This window comes from Pelodiscus sinensis, chromosome 6 (assembly GCF_049634645.1).
Source record: "Pelodiscus sinensis isolate JC-2024 chromosome 6, ASM4963464v1, whole genome shotgun sequence".
NCBI lineage: Eukaryota > Metazoa > Chordata > Testudines > Trionychidae > Pelodiscus > Pelodiscus sinensis.
This window is the reverse complement of record NC_134716.1, coordinates 119695705-119703360: the sequence shown is the minus strand read 5'-3', so window position 1 is coordinate 119703360 and position 7656 is coordinate 119695705. Positions and strand designations below refer to the sequence as shown.

At 44.0% G+C, this 7656-nt stretch overlaps 1 protein-coding gene across 12 annotated transcripts in view; it reads left to right on the top strand.

Annotated features, from left to right (window-relative positions):
- The window catches only part of SETBP1 (SET binding protein 1), a 360515-nt gene that overhangs the window by 157599 nt on the left and 195260 nt on the right, over positions 1-7656 (top strand). The window lies entirely within an intron of this gene.

Sequence of the window (7656 nt, the reverse complement as noted above, 5' to 3'; positions counted from 1 at the left end):
TCCCCTTCATACACACCCTTTCCTCCCTCCCTCGGTATGGGGGCTTGAGCGCTCATCTCTTGGCATGCGCACAAGGGTAACGCTGTCTGCTTTCTGTGAATCTCTCGCTCTCTGTGAGGGGAGAGCGTACATATGTTGTGTGTATATACGTGGTGGTGCTGTTTTTCCTTTTGGTCCGTTGACTGTTACATCATGCTTTGCTCCCTGTGCCAGAAGTTCTGCAGTTTCCACACGTGCAGCTTTGGATTGGTGGGCGGGTTTGGGAGGGGCCCCCTCCTGTGGACAAGGTAAGAGGCAAAGAAAAAGGGAAAAGGGGAGGGAAATTTTAGAAAAAAACAAAACAAAAACAAACAACCTGGTGGCAGGCTTGAATAGGAGGCTGGTTGCCAATTCCAGCAGACGAGACTGAGGAGAAGTTGGATGAAGCTCTCTGTGCCATCTTTGTTTAATTTTGGAAGGGTGGAGGTTGTTTTTGTTCCTTTTTCTTTCTTTTTTTTTTTTTTGTCATGACCTACAAGCATGAAGGGGAATTTCAGTTGCCAATCGCAGGTGTGATGAGAAGTGCTTGTTTAAAGAAAACGTATGGGAATGCAATAGAATAGTGTCTGTGTGTGTGTGTATATGTACGTACAAGTCTACACACACACACACACACACACAAAGTACCTTGGCACATCTGTGTTCACTGCAGTTCACACATACACAAATGCACACGCTGGCACACATGTGAGCTGAATTAGATCTGCCGGTGATATCGTGGAATTATGCAGAAGCAGCATTTACCCTCTCTGTTTGGAGATGCCAGGGCATTGGCAGGCATGGCATGTTTTTTGTTGAGATGAAAGGGGAGAAGCTGGGAGGGTTGGGTTTTTGCTTTATTGGGGGGGAAGAGGGTAGAAGATTGTAATGTTTTGGCTGGAGCAGTATAGAGGAGTACAAAAGATGGTTGAAAAGATAGAGCAATGGATTGGAGGCTCTCAACTGGCTGCCGTGGAGGTGGGAATAGATTTATGCGTGCTGTGTGGTTTTTGTTGGTAGTTGGGGTGGGGGGAAAATGTGTATGGGGAGGAAGACAAGGATCACGTCCATGGTATTGAAGCAAAGAGAGAACGTCCCCCCTCCCTTCTCCCTCTGCTCGGTGCTTGGAGGAGAAGAAAAGACAAAAAGCTGAACTGGTGCCAAGAAGGAGCTGCAGTGACTCGAAAATGGAATTCTGTGCCGCACTCATATTTTGAATCAGGCCTGTTCTGGAGAGCAGCGGAACGTGCGGGGAATGAGAATGGCTATGGACGTGGGGCTGAGAATGCTGCTGGGGGTTCACCAGCCAGATTAAAGAATTTCCCCTCCCCTTCTGCTTCTCCTGTGCCTTTTCAATGCAATTCGCCACCTCCTTCCCCCTCCCCAAGATACTTAGAGATTCTGGGAAAGAGCCGGGATCTTTTCATGAACTTTAGGCAGATGGGATGATCTTTAGATTTCAAACTCCTTTAATTTCTCTCCCCCTCGTCTACCACCCCAACGTACGTTTTACATAGCTCGAGCATATTTCAAAGCTTGCTTTTTCCGGGGGGGGGGGGGGGGGGAGAGAGGCAGCTGGGGTTTCTCTTTTCACTTTGCTTTGCCTTTTCTCTGCCTAATGATTACAGCAGTATATGCCCGCTGCAGTAATATCCAGGGTGGCTGGCAGTAATAGCAGAATGACTGACAGAGACTCCGAACTGCTAGCTGCTTTCAAGGCAAGATCATGCCTGTTATAAAAGACTGTTTATAAAAGGATTGGAAGCCAGGTAAAAAAAGATTTTCTGCGGTGAAGGGGGAATTGTACCTCCATCTTCACCTGTCTGCAAATCTGTCAGCCTCTTTTTTCCCCCTTTTCTCTGGTGGAAAAGGAGGGTTGATTCACTGGGAGTTTTCTGATTGTTTTCCTATTGCCACTCCTCCACTTCCCCCTGCTCTCCCCCTAGTTCCCATAAGGCTTCTCTTCCTGCTCTGTATCATGATGCAAGGTTACTTGTAGGACACAGCAGTCTCTGCAAGGTGTAGTCTTGCCTGCATCAGTGTTCCCCTTCACTTCTCATTTGCTAGGGGAATGAGTCAACTTACAGGCATTGTGTTTCCGTTAGGCTGTCCATGGCTGATCCTCTGGTTAATGCGGCATCAGTGTTCCTGCTGCAAAATTCCTTTCTTTTCAAGGCTACCTGTAAAACAAAACAAAACAAAACAAAAAAACAGTCCAGGAAGAAACTGACAGTAACCAATGAGACTCGTCCATTCTCAGGATCTGGTTTGGATTGTTTTATTCCTTTTTTTTTTGTCTGATAAATCATTTCAACTGTGGAGGGTTTTTTTTTTAACATCACCTCCCTTTTGTGGAGGAACAAAGAACTAGAAGAATGACAATCTGGTAATTTTCTTTTTTGGTTGTCATTTTTAAGGTTGTGAATGGCAAAGATGTGTGTCAAAAGCTGAATGAAAGGAAGCTAATCAGATCTGGATCATCCTGAAGTTTGGATTTGGAATTTTAATATGGCCATATGGGGGAGACAGGCCAAGTATGGCTCTGGATGGGGCTATAGGTGCAGGTCTTGTTCTGTAAGCAGTAGGTGATGCAGTAGGCAGATGGAGTTGCAGGGAGAAGATCTTAACTGAGAATCTAAGAGGCCACCGTTATGGGGTGGGTCTCTAGTGACAGCATGCTAAAAGTCTGGTCTAATTTGCATGTCTTAGCTGTTGGTGCCACATCAAACTGAGCCTACCCTGAAACCGTACCATCTTTACAGATCCACACACCACATCCTACCTCCAAATTCCGTTCCCATGGCGAGTTGGAACTGGGGTTGATTTGTTCTACTCAGGGAGCACTACTCACCTGTTACAAAGTCTTGTGGAGATATGTTTATATAGAAGGGCATTTAGTACCCTTTTATGGCACCGTCCCAGCACCATTGTCTCACATATGCTCTCAGGACCCGAAGAATATTCCAAATGCCAGCAATAGAACTAGCCAAGGAGTTGGATTATGCCCACATGTCTCCTTGTGTCCCAATAAAACCCAGCCCTTCTTACCAGACTCAGCAGCAACATCATTTTTTTGTTTGCTTCCCTGTCTAGAAATGTCATGCCTGGAATTGTGATTTTTCACTGCTGGTCCTCATTATGGGGCAACGTGGATGGAGTCTCCTGCTTTATCTCCCACAAACCTTCTCGAGGAACCTGGGGCGAGGAGGATGGCTGTTGTGTGTGGTCCTCTTCATAGAACCACCTCTCTGACTGCCTCTCACCCTTCTGTCCTCTTTAGTGCCAGCTTGGAACAGCCTTCTGCCCTGAATGCCTGCACACAGGGGCTCAAAAGATATGGAGGCATATTGCAGTCTGCCTACTGAAAATTTCCTTCATGCGCCTTCACAGAGCAAGGCAGAATGTTGCTCAGCATACACATCCTTTCCTTTATCTCACGTCTCAACTCCACCATTATTTGCTGGCACTTTCAATGTCCCAACGTTTCCTTGGACCAAAACTACAACTTTGGTTTACGCTCATGGGATATGCCATTGCGGGCTAAAGTCGAGTTAAGATATGTAATTTCAGCTACGTTAATTGTGTAGCTGAAGTCCAAGTAGTTTAACTCTGCTATTGTCGTTGTCTACACAGCAGGAAGTCAAAGGAAGAACACTCTTTGTTCCACTTCCCTTCCTCCTCGTGAAACGAGGGATACCATGAGTTGGAGTAAGAAGTCCCCCAGCTCGCCATTATTTTGAAATAAAGACTCGTAGTGTAGATGTGCACTAGGTTGACAGAAGTCGGAGAAAGAAGCCCGTTACTTTGAAATTATTGTGAAATAATGGGCTTGTTGTGTAGACGTGCACATGAGGACCCACAAATATTAAAGAATCCTTGCAAAGTCCCGGTGGATCAAGTGAAGTGACAATTACGCTGTTCATTGTACAGAAGGGTAAACTGAGGCCTGGCGCAGTTATGTGACTTGCCTAGACTTTTCAAATATTGCAAACTACAAATATGTCTTGTTTGTTCCTTTAAAGTATTCTGTAAAGCACCGAGTACAGCACTTTGGTTCGAGTCCTTTTGTCCCATCCATGGGGCAAAAAAATTTCTTTTGCAGTTGCTGCGGTTGGCAAATGAGACATTTGGGCTGCTTGTCCATCATTATGTAGCCCCACAAGCCTTGCAGTGCAGTTGTCTCTGGTGTGTCTGCTTTCCTTTGCTCTGTGCATCCTTGTACTGAATGGGCAGTTCTCAGCATATTTCCCTGACACACGATAATTAATTAAATTAATCTTACTTCCTTCATTCCGTTCTCCTGTTTAGTTCCTTTGTAATGAGAAATGCCACGCGTTTGGAACTATGGTGACATGACCTATCTCTGGAAGGGTTAACCCAGAAGAGTCGAAAAGTCTTGGAAGGTTATCTTTCCGTCCTCTCTCGCCCCCACACACACACTTTTTTTTTTTTTGGATTGGTAGATTCAAATTTCTGTAATCTAAATGTGCAAATGCTTTCCAGTCACGGTCCAGTGGTTGGGTTAATCTCAGCCCCCTGGAGTGGCAGATGGTTGATTTGTTGCTGATTCCAGTTATGGAGAATCAGGCCACCTATTATCTTTCACAGGCTTCTTCTTAAAAGGATGCCTTAGGCAAAGCCAGGAAAAGAAAACAGTCTATGATCTATGTTACCACAGGTGAAACCATAAAATATTTCACTCTAGTGAATGAAAGGCTTGGAAAACAGAGAAGGAATGAGAGAGAGAGGGTACGTCTACACTTGCTCCCTAGTTCGAACTAGGGATGCAAATGTAGCCGACCGAAATTGCTAATGAAGTGGGGATTTAAATATCCCACGCTTCATTAGCATAATCCCGCCCGCACGCTATTCCGCTCACCAGCTAGTTCGAACCAGGAAGTGCACTCTGGGACGTGTTAGTTCGAATCAAACCCCTTGATTCGAACTAACGTTACTCCTCAAAATTGTTGATATGCCCTGTTTTGAAATCTTACAAATAAAACTTATATTTTGAATAAAAAACCCACGAACTTCTGCTTTGAAATTAAGTAAATTTAAATTAAACTACTTTCTTAATTTTAGTTTTTAAAAGTAAAAAAAACCGTACACAGTTTGAAATCAACATGAAATATTTCAAAATGATCTAAAGAAAATATTTTTATGTACCTGATCTTTTTGCTCCATTTGGTTTCCTTTTTTTTTTATTAAAGATTTTCACTTTTTGTACCATTTTTGAATGGGAATGTTTTTGCAATGTGGAAAAGTACCATGGGATGGGAAATCCTTTGCTTGCCGAGCTGGATTCCAAAGGGATCATATTAAACAGGTTTATTTTATATGTATTCCATTGAGATGTTTGTTTTTTAGAACAGCTCTGTATTGGATGTATATCATCTTTATATGCATGTTTGTTATCCACTTCTTGACGCTATGAACGGGTGCAAAGAAAGGGCCTTGTCTAGGACGGTGGCCCAGCAACTTTGCTTATGTCTCTTAGTTCAGTTTCTTTGCATAGACTCCATTAAGAGAGAAGCTCCCAGAACCCTCCTCTGTTCTAAGTTCCTCATTTTCCTTGCCTGCATAGAATAGTCCCACTCACCACACACATCTTTGGTTTCTTTGTTTAAAAAGAGCAGTTCAGTGCAGTGCTAATCACATTCGAGCTTCCATAAGAACTTTAGAACAGCCATACTGGGTCAGACCAAAGGTCTGTCTAGCCCATTATCCTGTCTTCTGACAGTGGCCAATGCCAAGTGCCCCAGAGGGAATAAACAGAACAGATAACCAAGTGATCCATCCCTTGTCACCCATTCCCAGCTTCTGGCAAACAAAGTCTAGAGACACCATTCCTGCCATCATGTCTAACAGCCATGAATGGACCTATCCTCCATGAATTAATCTAGCTCTCTTTTGAACTCTTAGGCTACGTCTACACTGGCATGATTTTCCGGAAATGCTTTTAACGGAAAAGTTTTCCGTTAAAAGCATTTTCGGAAAAGTGCGTCTAGATTGGCAGGACGCTTTTCCGCAAAAGCACTTTTTGCGGAAAAGCGTCTGTGGCCAATCTAGACGTGCTTTTCCGCAAAAAAGCCCCGATTGCCATTTTCACGATCGGGGATTTTTTGCGGAAAACAAATCTCTGCTGTCTACACTGGCCCTTTTGTGCAAAAGATTTTTGGAAAAAGACTTTTGCCCGAACAGGAGCAGCATAGTATTTCCGCAAAAGCACTGACAATCTTCCATGAGATCGTCAGTGGTTTTGCGGAAATTCAAGTGGCCAGTGTAGACAGCTGGCAAGTTTTTCCGGAAAAGCAGCTGATTTTCCAGAAAAACTGGCTAGTCTAGACACAGCCTTATAGTCTTGGCCTTCACAACATCCTCTGGCAAGGAGTTCCACAGGTTGACTGTGCACTGTATGAAGAAGCTTGAATAAATCTTCACTTCCTGGTTTCTGATGGAAATGGAAATGCCAAAATACAGAGGCGTTTGGATATCCATGTGGTATAAGAACCGGAGTAAGACAATTAAAAAGGATGATCCCCATGATAACCTGGGCAAAACCTGGGAGTCCTGCAGACCTCACTAAGAGACCTAATTTTATGAGATCTCCAATCATGTTTGTTTGGTTACACTAGAGATAGACCTGAGCCATTATGTTTGGGATTGTTCTCCTCTGGGCTTTTGGCTTGAGGGTCATCAGTAAGAGAAGCTTTGGAGTCGTGGATCTTTATCTGAACTTTCTGAGGTTATTCAATAGCTGTATTTTGTACACCGAAAATTTATGTGGCTATCTTCTCTCTGGCCTCGATTCAGGAAAGTATCCTTATCGAGGATAGCACTTAAGCACACACTTAAATCCCATTGATGTGGCCAACACAATCCCATTACTCATAGCCATATCATTCTTGAAGTCAGTGGGGCTTAGGTACATGGTTAAGTGCTGTCTGGGACAGGAAGGGACTTTTTAGCGAATGCTGAAGTGCTTTTTCCAAACCAAGTCCTTATTTTGTTTTCCAGCAAAAATCCGTTCCAAACACCCTGATGTTGGTTATAATTCACTTGCACATTCTCTTCCAGGAACTGTCACTGTCTTTTAGATGGGAGGTGAGTTCTGTCCCCCTCATAGCGATAACTGTAATCAGACCTGTCAGCCTTCACAGTCTACTCTTATCACTTGCATTTAGGAGGATTTTTCCTGAAGCCTGTTACCAGGGCAGCTTCTTAGGGGAAAATAGTTATGATTTCTCTTCTAATCGTTGATGGCTCTCAGCTTTGAAAGTGTCAAGAGCAGCAAAGTTGTTGCCAGTCATGGATGAAGGTATGGCGTATCTGTCCGGCAGTAGGTGCTTGCTTCTGGGAGGGAAGGGCATACAGTTCAAAGACTGATGACGATTATTTTAATTAGCTTGTGACAATCACTTGGATTACCAGAGGTGATGGGCAGCATAGCCTTGGACAAATCCAGAAATCATAGGAAGGAGGTACAGAAGAGGCCCATTAAATCATCATCGGGCTTAAGCAGTGAGGGATTATCTGCTACAATGAAGCCTCCATTGCTTTATGCAATTGTAAATGATCCAGCCACGGGACTTTTCCACTTCCCACTGGACACATTTCATAGTTCCCCTTGAACCCCAT